Below are 14969 nucleotides of genomic sequence, written 5' to 3'. Positions count from 1 at the left end.
TTCAATAATTAGAGAATTCTTTCAAAAAGAGATTATTCTTTTCCCAAATAGCCACAGGATTATCTATTTTAAAATACTATTTCAGTGTTAAAAATCAAAGATGTGAACTCAAGCAGTTGAAGAACTGATGCAAATGAAAAGATTTATCAGGTGTATTTGTCAGAACTGAACACAGGATCCAATATGTGTTGGCTTGGGCTTTTTAATTTCACCACCCCAGAATCATTTTAAATACTCTAGGACAGGGGTAGGCAACCTCGGCTCTTTTATGACTCGTGGACTTCAACTCCCAGAATTCCTGAGCCAGCTATGCTGGCTTAGGAATTCTGGGAGTTGAAGTCCATGAGTAATAAAAGAGCCGAGGTTGCCTACCCCTGCTCTAGGACAACCTATGAATTTAATAAATAAACGAATAATAAAACAAATAACTTAATCACGTTGCTGTTGCCAAAGTTGTTTGTTTCTTCCTAATAAGTCTTAAATATCATGTATCCAATATTTTCTTTAAATAAATAGCCTTTTGTTTCATGTAAAGAAGCATCCCAAAAATAATTTCTTAATAGTTCATTCCAGGGATAGCTTTCAAACTGATTGGCAGATGATTGCTCTTCTGAGCTACAGTATTTTTTCACAGTCTAACTTAACATCACCCAAGGAAAATATTATGTACCAAGCCCTGTCATCAGCAGACATCTGCTATGTTGGGCTTCCAGAACAACTGGTTATTTTTGGTGACAGTAATCCTCAAACATGAGCTACTAACTAAATTCTTTAAAGATTTGTGGCACACAGTCTCAAATCACGTGTTAAATAGGAAGCTTGTGACTGGTTCCTTCAGAATGCAGATAGTTTGCTTCAAAGCAACTCCAAAGCAGTGGTGGGATTCAGCTGGCTTGCACCACTTCGGCAGAACTGGTAGCTAATTTTTTGTTGCCCAGGTCCAGAATGGACTTCCAGAAGCAGCATCCACACATATTTGTTCACATATTTGAATCCCACCACTGCTCCAAGGCCTAGATGTGATAGCTGTAACGGCACATGGGAGCAGAGACTTACATCTTTCGCCTACTTTTCGGATCCATGCTTCTCTTGATAGTACTCTGTAAGAGAGAATATATTTTTCCTACTAGGCTAAAAACATACCTTGAAATATGAATTGATTTAAATAGGGAAAAAGGGTTTGGATAGGGGAATTCAGTACACATGTATTCATCAGCTATGTAGCCTGTCCTGTCACTTGGCTCTTAGTGTGCATCATAAAGGTCAAAGATGACTTTTGCTGTTTCTCCTTTCTCAGTGATAAGCCAACTTTCTTTTTTTAAATATAATTATAGATAATATAATATAATTATTATTGAAATCATCATAATATAAAATACAAATGTAAACAAAGATAATAAGGAAATTGGGAAGGGAAAAGAAAGAGAAAGAGAATTTTGACTACATTCTCTGGCCAATATTATGCCAATTCTCCCAGAAGCTAGCCCGGGCTTCTCAATTTAGTTCAGAGGTAGGTAACTTATTGTTTGCAGGCTTCATTTGGTCTTCCACATCACTGTATGTGATTTATGGCATCTTCATCTACCAATCAACTGGCAGCATGAAAGGTAGCCAGGCAGTTCACCTATCCCCAGCCATCAGCTAAGAAGCTTGTAGGGGGAAGGGAGTTTTAACTATTCCCCATTGCCCCTGATGAAAATAACCTCCAACCTGCACTATTATTAATTTGAGGCAAAAATTTAATAATTATCCTCATGGGAGAAGAGTGTGCTCTAATAATGCTCACTTTTATATTTATATCCCATCTTTATTATTTTTATAAATAACTCAAGGCGATAAACATACCTAATACTCCTTCCTTCTCCTGTTTTTTTCCATAACAACAACCAGACTGTAAAGTGGGTTGGACTGAGAGAAAGAGAGAGTGACCAGCCCAAAGTCACCCAGCTGGCTTTCCTGGATAAGGCAGGACTAGAACTCACCACCTCCTGTCTTCTAGCCTGGTACTTTAACCACTGGACTAAAACTGGCTCTCAGTGTAGTTATATGCAGCCATGCCTACTTTTCTTTGTAGCTTAGCTATGTAAATGAAGGACTTGAAGAAAATCCTGAGTGGTTCAATGACTAGATTTGATGGCCTTCAAAGAATTAGCTCCTTTTGTTCTAAACCTTTCAACAGCCAGCAGGGGCAGACGTTTGAGCAGTGGTGGGATTCAAATATGTGAACAACCAGTTCTCTGTGTGGATGCCACTTCCAGAAGTCCATTCTGGGCCTGGGCAACAAAAAATTAGCTACCGGTTCTGCCGAAGTGGTGTGAACTGGCTGAATCCTACCACTGAGTTTGAGCTTTTGAAGGACTTCCATCAGTGGTGGGATTCAAATATGTGAACAACCAGTTCTCTGTGTGGATGTCTCTTCCGGAAGTCCATTCTGGGCCTGGACAGCAAAAAATTAGCTACCGGTTCTGCTGAAGTGGTGCAAACTGGCTGAATCCCACTGCTGACTTCCATGCATAGTTGAGTGACTTAGTTTGAGGAAGCTCCCTATTATACAAGCCTGGTGCAGAATAATGGGCCCTGTACAGGACAGTGCTCTGAAGAGAAATAAAAAGCTCCACAGTGACTGGACATAAGACACTTTCCTATAATCCTCTCCTTGCCCATGAAATCAATGGTGAAGTACTGTAATGGCTTTGTTTCTTAATGTTTCCTCAGCTATTTCTAGGAATAGTTGTTAAGTGGTTTTTTTTTCTGAACACTAAAAATACAGACCATTAAAATTAAGCATCTCTGATGAATTGACTTGTAGGCTATAGGTGTAATATATTAGAGGAACAAATTGACATTTACAGTGTTAATCTTATTATCACCTTAGTGGTAAAACAAACAGAAGCATAACATTATAATTGTGATTGTTCAGGTCTCCAGCTTTCTATAAAAACATGAAACACACAGCCATTAAATGGCTTTAGAATGCCAGCAGCCATTCACAGAAGCGAGCCAGACAAGACAGTCTGACTAAATGCCACTTTTATTGACAAGAAGGAAATATTTTTAAGCACTCACCCAAAAGCTAAATTTCAAAGAGTTTAATTAATATGCTACAGAGGCACTGCACTGGCAGTCTCCACATACATGTGATTACAGTATCCAATTGCCTCATGAAATATTCTGTAATACCCATATTGAATTCCATTTATAGAGAGGGGTGGGTTATGGGTTCGCTAAGTTCAGCATGAGCTTTGAGGAGGAATTTAAGTTACCAGCATAGAAATGATGGACTTGTAAATATAATAGACTCTTAGGCACCTCAGTATATTACTGCAGGGGTTCTCAAATTTTGCAACCCCATGGACCCCCCCACCAATAATAAATTGAGTATTATTCTGCTCCCACAAATATAGTAAATGAGTTCACTGGGCTTAGTATTGGACAAAAAAAAAGATTGATCAATGTCTGTCTGTCTGTTTATCTGTCTGTCTATTTAATGACCACAAATGGGACCAGCAGCTCATTCATTAAACAAAGTGGTTGCTAAGTGAAACTGCAACTGCGCTTATGATCTTACATCAGACTTACTTTGCTTTACAGACTGGTGAACATGATAAGTGTGAAAATTGACTGCAAAATTCCTTTTTCATTACTGCCATAATAGCAGATGGCTGCTAAATGAGGCTGTCGCTAAACAAGGAATACCTATATAACCACGGGGCTCTATAAAATAAACTTGTTTCCCTGGAAATAAATAATTCCCCTGTATCCAAATGGGATAGGATGAATTTGCTTACTTTTGCACTACTCCTGAAATTCAGATTTCATCCGAAAAAAGTTACTGTCATTCGTGAAATTCAAGTAAAAAGAAGAAGAAAAGAGAATTTCCTTGCCTTACATCAGTTTTTCTTAAACTGCTTTTGAAATACAGCAACTTGCAAAACATCAGTAAGCTCTCTATTACTTTCAGCACTCTCAACTTCCAGGCAAGATGCACAACCATTTGACCAGGATAGTATAAGGTCTCCTGCCTTGAGCAGGAGGTTGGACTAGAAGACCTCTGAGGTCCCTTCCTATCATTCCATGTTCTAAGTTTTAGATTACAGTTAATAATCAGAGCTCATTTTCTTCTACTTGTAATTGAAAATCCCTCTGCTATTGTTGGAATCTTCTGCTGCTCCTATCTTCACAGACTTCCTTTCTTTCTCCCTCCCTCCCTCCCTCCCTCCCTCCCTCATAATTTGGTCAGAGCTTTGCATAGAAGCGTGCTGCCCTCCAAGCTTGATTATTCTTTTTTTGAAAGACAAACATGGAATGTTTTTTTTAAAAAAACCTCTCAAGTTTCATTTAGTGCTTTGCATTCAACACACTTTTGCCTCAAAGTGATAAAGTAAAGGTAAAGGTTCCCCCGCACATGCGTGCTAGTCGTTTCCGACTCTAGGGGCCGGTGCTCATCTCCATTTCAAAGCCAAAGAGCCAGCGCTTGTCCGAGGACGTCTCCGTGGTCATGTGGCCGGCATGACTAGACGCCAAAGGTGCACGGAACGCTGTTACCTTCCCACCATGGTGGTCCTTATTTTTCTACTTGCATTTTTACGTGCTTTCGAACTGCTAGGTTGGCAGAACTAGGACGAGTAACAGGCGCTCACTCTGTTACGCGGCACTCAGGATTTGACCCGGCAAACTGCCAACCATCTGATCGACAAGCTCAGCGTCCTAACCCACTGAGCCACCGCGTCCCTCTCAAAGTGATAAACCTACTCAAAAAGCAGTTTCCGGTCCTTTGGCCGCAGCCTCAAAACATTCCTTTTCCACCTGGCTGACCTGGACTGACAGGCATTTTAATTATGTTTACAATTTTTAATTTATTTTTAATTTTTAATTTTAATTTATTGCACAGATGACTTTAATTTTAATTTTATCTTAATTTCTGTTATATGTTATTGTTGTTAGCCGCCCTGAGTCTTCGGGAGATAGGGCGGGATATAAGTCCCATTAATAAATAAATAAAAGTTTCTGGCAATTCTCCTTCCATTGAGGCATCAGGTGAGAAATAATGTATTATATTGTACAACTAGGTTTTAATTGCAGGACTGGAATAACTGAGGACTATAATGGAAGCTTCCCATTATGATTGTCAGTTAGGACAATTTGTAGAACAAGTCACCCACGTAATCAACCTGATTTTATGACCTTTTTTGTGGTGATCTTTAAATAAATCACCATGGTTGTTGAGTGAATTAAGTGAATGCTGCATTCATTAGGCAAATTGTTTGCTATGGGGTGTTTTTACTGAAAACTGGAAGTAAACATTGGTTTTCATAAAAAATGTCATAAATTGTGATCGTATGACCACAGGCTGTTGTCAAGCACCCAAAATGTGGTCATATGACTGTGGGAAAATATCAGAACTTGGAAGCCTCTTCTATGTTTGAACTTGTATTGTTTTTCTCTGACAGAATTTTCCTTTTTTTTCATTTTGCACACCTGAAGATCAACAGTATCTAAAACCCCAACCACACTGTGCATATTGTAGCCTCGCAATGACAGAAATTTTGCTTGCATCAAACACAATCCGCTCTCAGTTACAGTTTGCACTAAATTGAATATTACATTGTCTGAACTCACATTAATTGCAACCTAGCTGCTTTTGGAGATGCCTAAACAAATTCCAGCATTACATGCCAGACTGGGAAATTAGAAAAAAACGAGAACAAAACCAATGCAAGAACTGAGTAATAGCAAACCAGTTCTATATAGCTGCAAAACAAATGATATAATCCTGAAATCCCCAGGAGTCAAGCTCATTTGGAAGAATGCTTTATATTTTAAAGATAACCCCCACCTCTAATTTAGTTTTCTCTGAAATGTTAAAAGAAATCCATGCTGTACTAACAGCTACAGGAGACTCTCAGAATGTCTTTAACAGAGCAGAGTGGTAAAAGGAGTTGATGGATGAAATTTGCAAAGCCCCCAGTCTGTGACAATGGTTCCACTGTCCCCAGTGTGTCTAATCAAGTGCAATACTAGTGTTGAAAGAAAAATCTTCATCAGGATTCAGTCCAAGCTGGGAATAAACAAAATGGAGACTGCTTTAGAAAGAGGGTTGTAGTTTATTGAAGAGGAGAGCCAGACAGAAAGACGACTCTGGGAAAGCTGACCCCATGTAGTAAGGAGTGGTGGGTTTTTATACCTTCTTGAGCTTTTGTTTGGAGTTGTTCCTGTGGCATGAACTTTGACCTGAGTCTGAGTGTGCCTTTCTGGTATACTGATAGTGGTGGGTTAATCCTATTATGTCCCAAAGGTCATTTCCTGCTTCCTTGGGGCTATGGCTGATGATTGTTGAATTTTTTTGGTGAGAGGGATTGTTGATTGTAGGGATGTTTGTCTTTCTAATCCAAACTTCCTGGCTCCAATCTTTCTGACAAGATTATCGCATCTGCATTTCTGCAGACCTGGTTTCTGTTTGGGGCAGAGAGACTTGGGGTGGGTAGGTGGGTTTGTTTCTGCCTTTAAGTTCCTTTGGGGAAATATAATATTCTGCCTTTTAATATTCCACAAAATATTTCTTTCTCGTTGTGTGTGTGTGTGACTTCCCACATTAGAAAAAAAATGGCCTAGAGAAAAATTGCAAGTTAAAATAAATAGCAGAGGCTAGGTTGCCTGATTGTAAAGGGAAGATTCATATTTTAGTAGAAGCTCTAGATAGGTGCTACTTTCAGGCTTGTAAATCTAGCATGGAGTTTTCATTAATAGAAAAAAAATCAGTATCTAAAGAACTGGAAGGTACCAAGCTTATTTAGACAGGTCAAATCCCATAGTTCCTTATCACCTTGGACTTGCTCTTTCACAGGAATAAGACTTGCAAAGGACTTCTGTCATTCTGAGAACCTGACACAGCTAGCTTGCTTAGGCCACCAATAAATGACTTAATAGTAAGTTTATCAGCAAGATCTCTTGAAGACATCCTGGTTAAGGTGGCACTGGATACTTCTTCATCATCTGAAGGCAGGAACACAAAGTTTCTTTCTTTGAACATTAATTGACTGTGTCTTCCTGCCCCTCTTGTCTCATTGTTTCTGAGGCAATATCTCTTCCCTTCTTTCCCCAAAGCCATTCATATATTCCAGTTACTATAGCAATTCTAATAAAAGCAGCTTTAGGTCAGCATAATGTTTCTTTGTGTGATCTACAGTAAATGACAGCACTGACAACTCATAGTCAACTCAGCTGAAAGTAAGATTCCCAGTGAGCTTCTTTTGTTAAAAAAATAAGATTTTTTGAAAGACTAAATGATAACATTACAGCAATCACAACTATTGGTTTACTTTCTAATTTCACTTTATTCTCCCTTTTATCTCTCAGTACTTTAGTGCAGAGACTTTGTCAACCTCTCTTAATGGCATTCTTGTGAATCCATCAACTGGCTGTTTTCTTCTCAGATAACTGAGCAAGATGCAGATTGCTATTTTTAAAACCATTGAATAAATCTTTTCATTCTCTGAATGGTCTATTACAATCATCCTGGTTTGCTTGATGTTGTGTGTGTCTCACTACTTTAGACTATGTTCTGTTTTGCCCCATCTTTCCTAGGATCATAGATTGTTCATAGGCTGTCCAGAAACCATGCTTCAAATCGCATTTGATCGATGATCATGAATCAATGTGATAAAGCAAGGTCATCAATTTGGCAACTAAATGCAGATCCGACTGCACCATCATGTTCCCCATAGTTACCTACAATGGTGAAAGTTGGACCATGAAAAATCTAGACAGAAGGAAAATCAACTCATTTGAGCTATGGTGTTGGAGAAGATTCCTGCACATTTCTTGGACAGCAAAGGTAACAAACAAACAAGTACTGGAATGTATTAAAACCTGACATATCACTAGAAGACAAAAATCGCAAAATTACGCCTTCCTTATTTCAGCCACATCATGAGATCAAGCTCACTGGAAAAGGCAATTATGCTCAGAATGGTCAGCAGTAAAAAGAGGCTGTCAAAAAACACAGTGACTAGACACCATCAAAGAATCACAGAAAATTAGAGGAGATTTGATACAAATCTGATACAAAATCTCTCTTTTTCCTACCTGCCCCAAATGGGTGTTACTGTTGGAATCCAAGGGAAACCACTTTATCTGGATGAATCAAATGCATGATGAATTCTTTACTATTCTATAGTAGCCCAGTTAAGAGTGGTGGAGTGGATACAATAAGAGAGTATTATAAAAATCTCATTGAACTACAGATCCCAGGAAACTCCAGGGCAGGAGAATGGTGCAGCTGGTGGTGGGAAAGATATTCGTTAAAATGAAATACAATTGAATTTGTGTTCAATTCATTATCAGTGGATTGCAGTCTCTTTAATAGTTATAGGCTTTCTGTTAAGTCACTAATACTCTAATACTCTAGCTTCTTGGAGATTCCTTGATATGAAACACTTGGAAAAAAAATGCCTGTATAGAGTGATATATTAGCACACCACACCCATACTTCTCTATGCATATACTGTATACTTTAAAATTGCACAAACATCACCTAAGATGAAATATACATTTTTATAGGAAGGGCACAGTGATGATCCACATCTTTTTCTTTTAAAAAAAAAAAGGATTAGAGGCCTGGGCTTGGAGTCTTGTGATTTATAGGACTGTATCACACTTGAGCTCATAATTATGTTTGCCAATAAATTTCTCATGCAAGCATCATTTGTAAAGTTCATGCTCATTTCATAACAAATGCTGCCATCAATGGCAGTCCACCTCCCATTCCCCTTGAAAGTTTAGCTTGTCAGGATGATCTAAGATTATACTGAAAATCTCCCAAAATACTAGGCATTGCTACTCTCCATGTTTGCCGCTCAGATTTTTTTTAAGGGTTAGCATTAGGGTTCTTTGAAGTTATTGGAAACAGCTAAATATTTTCTCTGAACATGCCTGCATGTAAGCAAGTTGGGAGGCAAATGAAGCATTTTTCACTTGGTGTGTTTCAGTAACTTTGATTACCTTTGAAATTTAATCTCAACATTTTATAGTTCACATGATTGTTTTCCCATACTCTTCTAATCTATGAATATAAAATAGCATGATAATTAATAGCAGTACTTCTTTTGTAAAAGAAAAAGGTGCCGGAACTCACAGATGTCATACAACCTGCTTTGCCTACCTTTAAAAGGTTCTATAAAAAAAGGTGCCGGAACTCCATTCTGAGCGTTCTATGACAAAAAAAGCCCTGATTAATAGTAGTATAACAACAATTGTTTCTAACACACCAGAACCTCTTCCTGATACAATATATACCAACAAATCACATAACAATGTTTGAATTCAGATGCTGAAATATCAAAAGCAATAGCTGTACTCTTAATTTGTTTTAAAAGTAATATAGGAAAGCAGAAGGACCAATTCTGTTGCTAATGTTGCTGCATACATCGTAACATTTAGCAGTTCCTGTTAGGCTTCTGGCCCCATCATTCCTGACCAGTCAATCTATTGACTGGAGGCAATAAATATTATTAACAAGATAAAGAAAGCCACAGATCCCAAATCCTGTAAGACTTCCAAATAAAATGGAAGAACATGTAAATATGATGACTGTAGGGAATCCATACTATGGAAGTATGAACTCTGTATTCAAGAATTTTAGTTAAAAGTGAACAAGCTCCCAATGCAAGTTGTGGAACTGCAGTGGGCTCATCCCAATGAACCTGATCAGACAAAATAAAAAATATATACGGTAGAGGATGTAGTACTGTCCATCGCATTTGGGAAGCGGCCTTCTCTTAGTCACTGTGATTTTGAAAGAAAACTGGAAAAGCATCTTTACTGATATTCTGGTGACAATGTTGAGGTAATGGGTTAACTCAGCATCAGCTTCCTGTTTTCCTCCCTGGAGGTAACCAAGCTAAAAAAGTTTGTTCTAAATAAATGCCAGTTTTTGGAAGGCTTGTGCCTTCATTCTGTAATTGTGGACCCAGCTGTTTAGCCATTCTTGAAAATGGGGAAAGACCTTCTTTGTTTGTTCCCATTTCCTGGCCCTTCCTCCTCCCCCTCCCTTAATTTTATGAGGGCCTATAAGTTTTGATGCAGTGGGCAAGATCAAACTCCCCATTCTGGTTCTTTCCAGATTTGGATCTCTAATTTCAAAGCAGGCATGATAAACTATAATAAAAACAATAGGCATTAATTGTCTGACATGCAGACACCACCATATATTCATCCATAAGTGGTAATAGCAATGAATGCACTTATCGAGGGAGAGAGAGATGGAGATAATTGAAACAAACACATAATCAACATTGCACTTTGCACAGTAGGGTCCTTCACTGTGTGCATCACTAACTGTAAATCTGAAGAAAGAGAAATACAGAGCACACAACAAATAAGGAACAAACGGTCATTATTCATTTTATTCCACAAAAGCACTAATTTTGGGTAGTCTCTAGAATTAATTAGGCACTTAAAATCAGTTCTTGCTTCTGTGCTTTGGCCTTTCATATTTTTGTTAAAGTTTGTTGACATGGCCATCTGACTTATTTTATTTTGGATAAGAAAAATAATACTCTGTTTTCGAACCCATAAAATGCCCCCACCATAGTATTTCAGAGCTTGGCACCCTAATGCATTATGTGTGGTAATTATGTAATTGCACATCATTACACATTCTGGTGACATGATCATGCATGGGTTCCACTAATTGTGTAATTAGACCTAATTACAGCAGTTGTGAAAATATATGGTAATGAGGTAAGAAGGAAAAAGCTTAAAAAGCAGCAAAGAAAAAGTGTACTCAAGTAGATTTCATTAAAGTGCATGTACAGTAGATACACAGGAAACACAGGTCCATTTCAGGAAAATAATTTTATTTGATCTTGATATTATGACACTATATGTCTGTGTGTATACATACATACAGTCTCTCTCTTTCTCTCTCTGTATAAATGCTTCTCATAGTATTTCTACTGCAAACATTTTTGGTGGCAAGGTTTAGTTATCTAACTCAGGAGAAACAACAGTTCAACTCTCATTCTGAATGTTTTATACAGTGCTTTTTTTTGTAAAAGAAAAAGGTGCCGGAACTCAGACATGTCATACAACCAGCCTTGCCTAACCTACAAGGTTCCACCCAAAAAAGGTTCCGGAACTCCGTTCTGAGCGTTCTATGAGAAAAAAAGCCCTGGTTTTATAGAATATCACTTCTGGGATCTTGGAACTGACTGGAACATTTTAAACAGATGCTGATTTTCACCAGACTTTGTCATGGGATTGGATTTATGCAGGGGAAGAAGGATGCAATGGCAGCATCAGAGGTGTAGGGCCACTGTGTGTAGAAGCCCCATGCTCCAGATTTAAAATACTGCCAAATTATGAGTTGCAAAAAGAAAGAAAGAAAGAAAGAAAGAAAGAAAGAAAGAAAGAAAGAAAGAAAGAAAGAAAGAAAGAAATGGCCCAGCTCTACAGAGTATGACAAAGGACCTGATATAAGCTGCTACACCAGAGACAAAAACCAAAGGAACGTAGTTGGTCAAGAATAGATCTAAACTCGATCTGGAAAATCAGAAGCAAAACTAAAATTTATTTTTATTTATTTATATAGTTACCAATAGGTATGTGCTGCCTGCCTTACAGAAATGTGAACAGACAGTATACACTAAAAGCATACGAACAGTAAGTACAGAAATACTTTAAGATTAACACTGAATTGTCACTGAGTGAATGGGCATAAATTGAGGATTACCTGTGATCCCTTGTAGAAGCTGAGGGCGTTTCCCTTCTCCAAAATGGGTTCTGGCAACCAGACATATACGACTGTGCCTTCAGTTTGGTTTGGTCAGAATCTGAATTTAATTAAATCTTCTACAAGAGTTCTAATGAAATAGCTGGTTTAATTTCCTGGAGGAATATAGCTATAGCATATGGAAAATGTCTCCTGTCTGATTGTATTGACTGGGAAGTGAGAAGATTTAATTTCTCTAGCAGTAGCTCTCTCTCTCTCTCTCTCTCTCTCTCTCTCTCTCTCTCTCTCTCTCTCTCTCTCTCTCTCTCTCTCTCTCTCTCTCTCTCTCTCTCTCTCTCAACTTAGTCAGGAAATCTAGCTGTGTGAATATGTTGGTCTATCATATCTATCAGCAAGAACCATAACTTTTACAGCTTCATCACTGGGCTGTTCAGCAACATTTTGGCCTGATTTTCATTTTGTCTGCCACAGAATACAAGCACTTGTCTCTTCCCCTTCATTATAACAGAATGCAGACAGCCCAAAAGCTTCTCTGGGGTAAGCCCAAGGATGTCAATGGCATTACACCAGGAATTAATTGAACCCTCCCTGTGCAGCCTGACTTCTGACTGTGTGCAAGTGGAATCTCCTGGTGCCTCTATTTAGAAGCTGCAGTTTCCATTAAATGTAATTACTTCTCCCTGCGGCTGTAAATAGAAGGTGGCTTTGGTCATATTTCATTCTCCTTTGCTGCTTCTGCAGAATCAAGGTGTGGCTTGCAAATGAGAGAGCTTCCAAAGGGAGAAGAACTCATATGCACACTGAGGATTTCTCCTGTTTTGGGTACAGTGCAATAGGAACTATGATATACCAATACCAAGCAAAGCAAACAAACAAACAGATACAACTGGATTGTTGTTTGTGTTTGGTAGAAACAGGTTCCTTGTGGGGGATTAAAGAGAGATAAATGACCAGATCTACTCCTTTGCCTTCAGATCTCACACAAATGTGGAGACATCTAGCCACGTTCTCTGTCAGGGTCTAGGACAACTCGCTGCAGCCAAATTGAATTGTTAGATTATCCTGCAGTTAGTTGATCCATGGTGAGTTAGCTGTGGCGAGTTGTTGCATGGCGAATTGGCCGTGGCAAGTTGGCCGTGGCAATTTGGCTGCAGTGAGGAGTCCCATTCTGCTCTATCATGTATTATGTGAAGTCTTTTCCTAACATTAGTGCACCGCCCCATTGATTTTCACCTTTATGCTTCTTTCCCATCCTTCCAAATCTCTAAAAGGGCTGCTCATCAACCTCTATTGAGATTCAACAAGCATCCTGGGGCTGCAGAAGAGTCGTTCTGCCTCTACTTGTTTTCGCAAGGAATCAGGCTTGTCTGGTGCAAGGATAAAAACACCCAAAAGATTTTCTCCCTCTTCGATATTTTGAAAAAATGCCTGGAGAATTAATTATATGTTCTCTGTAAAACTTGGAAGAAAATGTCCCCCCCCCCCAAGGAAGGGACTGTAGCTCAGTCCTGCAGCACATATTTTGCGTAGGAAAGGTCCCAGGTTAATCCCCAACATTTACAAGTAGGACTGAAAAAAATGTTGTCTAAATGTCTAAATGTTGTCTAAAAGCTAGGACAGTAGATGACTCATGGGAGTTTCCTATGGTAATGAGAATCACGTGTGTCACTTTCTCCTACCTTTTCACGGCCTGTTTTGTACAAAAGTTTCAGGACTTACATCCTGGTTCTAGTACTTCTCTATGACCACAGTCGTCAGATCTATTCACCCATGGGGTCGATGTTCCTGAAACCTACCAAATAGCATATCCAATACTAGCTGAAATGTGAGGGATTGCCTATTTGCACATGGGTGAATCAGCTTTTAAATCATGCTTTGGGTGGCTCCTTAACTCTGCCCCTTGACAGTGCAAAAGGTTCCTTACAAACAGATGCATTTGCAAAGTGGATTGATTGTGTGCTGTAGCTTCAAGCTGAAAAACAGAGTGAATCAAGTGGGATCTAAGTTGTCAACCTGGGATCAAATAAATAATTGAATTCTTTTGTTATCATTGGGATCTGGGATCAAAACGGGAGTCTGTTCCAATCAAATCAAAATTCTTGAAGCTTTTGAAACAGCATTGTGTAGTTATACATAGGAATAGAAATCACCTTAGCTATTGTTCCCAGGACAAGAGAGAGACAGAACCAGTCAGGAGTTCTAAAGCCTATATTTTATTATTTGTAAATTTCTCCACCTGGTTCTGGAAAAAAAATGGAGTTGAGTGACACCAAGGATTTGAAATTATGCTGTGATCAATTCAGCATCAAAATGTGCATTAAAATAAAATTTCTTTCCTTTCTAGCATTATCTATTTATATTCTTGGACCTTAAACCTTGAGGGGATTATAATCGGGTTCGGTGTGCAAAGGTAACCCGTGACAGTTGAATTATAGTTCAACTATCACAATATGATTTTAACAAAATCATATTGCTTCAAAGTGAATCATATTGCTTCAAAGTGAATTTTCAGTAGTAAGTCATAATAAATATCCCAAAAAAGCTACCCATTGACTACAATGCAAGGATAATAAAGTTTATTTATTTATTAACTCACAAGAAATTAAACAAAAGTTCTTTCCTTAGAAAGTCTTCATTATAAAACTATGCTTATGCTTACAGCTGACATTTTGTTATGTCTAAATCTATAATCTGTAATAGTTAAACTGAACTCTAACTGATGTTAAAAAAACCCTCAAGTTTCAGGTAAACTAACTTGAAATAAGCAATAGCTCTAAAATGGAAGAAAAACAGTGCCAATAGAGTTTTCATAAACAACAGCCTGTTTCATTGATATTTCTTTTTTTTTTTGAATCTCATCTTTTTTTCGAAGTCTTAAAGCAGTTTTCATGGGAATCTTTGTTCATTTTATCCACACGCACATTTTATCCACCACCACCACCACCACCCCTGCACACACACACACAAACTGTGAAAAGACTTCATTGAGGGAGAGTTATTGGCTCAGAGTTACATAGTGATTTTCTATAACTGAAGATGTATTTAAATGGAGGTTTCCCCAATCAAAATCCAATACTTTGAATTTGTGTTTCTACAGGTCCTCTTTGTATACAAAACCTGTATTTGTACATTGTGCAAACAACTACCTCTTACAAAGTGTCCCTTTGTGAATTTCTAGATTAGAAATAGAGGTTTGAATTTAACTCTTCCTCTCTCCCTATTGGGATCAAATTAAGCC

This window comes from Vipera ursinii (assembly GCF_947247035.1).
Source record: "Vipera ursinii genome assembly, chromosome: 1".
NCBI classification, from domain to species: domain Eukaryota; kingdom Metazoa; phylum Chordata; class Lepidosauria; order Squamata; family Viperidae; genus Vipera; species Vipera ursinii.
The sequence above is the reverse complement of the archived record's forward strand: the minus strand, read 5'-3'. Positions refer to the sequence as shown.